Raw genomic sequence first — 2,308 nt, 5'->3', positions numbered from 1 at the left:
TTTATAATATTCTTTATTTAACTTATTATCTGCAACATATTTCAACATGTAATCAGTATTTTAGAAACAGAAGTATTTGGGGGTTTTCATACTAAGTCTCAAATCTGGCATGTATTTCATATTTGCAGCACTGACCATATTTCAAGTGCCCCGCAGACCACGTGGGACAGCACAGATCTCAGGGATCACAGCAGGAGAGAGGCTGTGGCCTGCAACCTGCCACTAGAAGTGAAGGACCTGGGTAAAGAAAGGGGGCATTTAGCTCCAATAATTCTGTTAAAACAAGACTTCAACTAAGAAATGAATTTTTAAAAAATATTTTAGCAGTTATTTTCACCACATTTTAACTAGTCTTGCTGTAGTTGTGACGAGTTGGGATTATCCATCACCTCCTTCCTCCTCCCTTTCCATTTCTGCACTCCCTAATTCTCTAGACTATTTCAAAATTATAAACAAAACAAAACATACTTCCAGGTGTTTTCCACAACCTGAACAAATCTAAAAATCTGCACAGGTACAGGCAATGGGAAGGCACTGAAGGATTGCGGAGAGGGAATGGAAACAATGTTTCAGAGTCAAGTACCAATGTCACCAGGCGAGCTGCAGGAGGTGGCTGGAAAGGCGCCAGTCCAGAATGTTCCACAGAAGTCTTGAACCGGAGTTCCCACACTGATACTAGAAGGACAAAGGCCAGACGCCCTGGCCTTGTCTAGTGACTCAACTTTAGTAGTGATTCAACTACATCTCATAAATGCCAGAGGAGGGAGAGGAAGGCTGCCACAGAGATTTGGTCAAGTCAGAGGGGAGCTCCCCTCTTGCCTTCCTGCCAGGAGAAGCGGAGCAGGACCATTCTGCAAAGATTTGGTTGTGGCAAGCATTTGCTTTTTCTTAACTCATTGACTCGACACCAGACCAAATTCTCATTTATTCTCAGAGTACCTATGATAAATTTCAACAGTAGCCGATAAATTCTGCTCGTGAAAAAAAAAAAAATACAAATTCCTGGTATGTCTACACTGAATTTTGGAAAGGAGGTGCGGGTGCGGGTGGGGAAAGAACTGTACTTTAGTGGGGCACAGGTCAAAGTACATCAGCCTTCTATTTTAACGCAAACGATGACTAAACAGTTCAAACATTGCAGTGACAGCATGTTCAACAGTTTACTATTTTTACCGGATGAAATTATGTGTTTACCAATGCTGACCATGTAAAATTAAGGAAATCAAAATTATAGCTGCATATTTCTCAACTCTTTAAACAATTCTGCTTGTTACTCAGAAACCTCTCCCCACTAGGTTATGCGTTTGAAAGGTAAAATGATTCAGATATTACAATTATTTTAAAGAATGAAAAAGCATCCAGAGCTTTTTGAAGACATGGACTTGGCCGTTTCTAGAATACAGGCTCAATTACGTTCACTGGACGAAGAAAACGTCTTGGTCCAAGTTTTTAAAATGTGAATCTACTGCTAAATTCTGCACTTTAACATGGTTCACTTTATGCCCGTTTCGCCTCAATTTATTAAAAGAGTAAACCTACAAGTTCCTTTCTAAACATACCAGATTGAATCAACACTGCTTTAAAGCCGGCTTTGCTCCAACCAATCCGTTTTAGGGTTTTTCGTTTGTTTGTTTCTCGATTCTACAGCAACACGTATGGTTGGTTCATCAGCATAGTTGCTCCTGGGGCGCTGGGGATGGGTGGGAGAGTAGACCTTCCTACTGAAAGCAACAGAGGATCGGGTCGGAAAAAGAGGCCACGAACCAGTCCCGAGTGATGTTGCGTTTAATGAAGGTTAAGTTACAGTTTAGAGACGTTCTGGGTGCGATGCGCCCGGCAAGATTTGAACAGGCGCACGAAGACACCGGGCTGAGCTGGGTGGGACGCAGCGCGCGTTTCGTCCTCGATGACAGCACCCCCGCCAGCCCTGCGGGTGCTTGGCCGTACGCAAAGGTTGAAAACGCAAAGCCAACAAACCCGCCGGGCCGGGCCGAAAGCGCACGCACCCCAAACTCTGCAGCGCTGCGTTCCCTTTCCTTAGGAGACGGGGGGGACCTAACACCTGCCCACGGGCTAACCAATGCTTCGGGAAAGCGGAGGATGGGCTGCAAGCCGAAACACCCACCATCCCCCGGCTCCCCAGCGGCCTTCCACGCCCGCCTCTGCACTCTGCATGCAGCACAGGTGGACCTCGGCCTCCAACCAGCTCGCCCCCGGCCACTCATTCCGGAGACGAACCCCAGCGCGCCATCCCCGCGCGCCTCCAGGAAACGGGGCCTCCCGGGTCCCAGGGACGCCCACGCGTAAA

At 46.7% G+C, this 2,308-nt stretch overlaps 1 protein-coding gene across 1 annotated transcript in view; it reads right to left on the bottom strand.

The window, feature by feature from the left end:
• Positions 1–2,308, bottom strand: part of PRDM10 (PR domain 10) — a 77,307-nt gene that overhangs the window by 73,694 nt on the left and 1,305 nt on the right. The gene's annotated exons all lie outside the window — the stretch shown is intronic.

The sequence above is a fragment of the Myotis davidii genome, unplaced genomic scaffold (genome assembly GCF_000327345.1).
Source record: "Myotis davidii unplaced genomic scaffold, ASM32734v1 scaffold148, whole genome shotgun sequence".
NCBI classification, from domain to species: domain Eukaryota; kingdom Metazoa; phylum Chordata; class Mammalia; order Chiroptera; family Vespertilionidae; genus Myotis; species Myotis davidii.
Note: the sequence above shows the minus strand (reverse complement) of the source record. Positions and strands in the feature narration are given on the sequence as shown.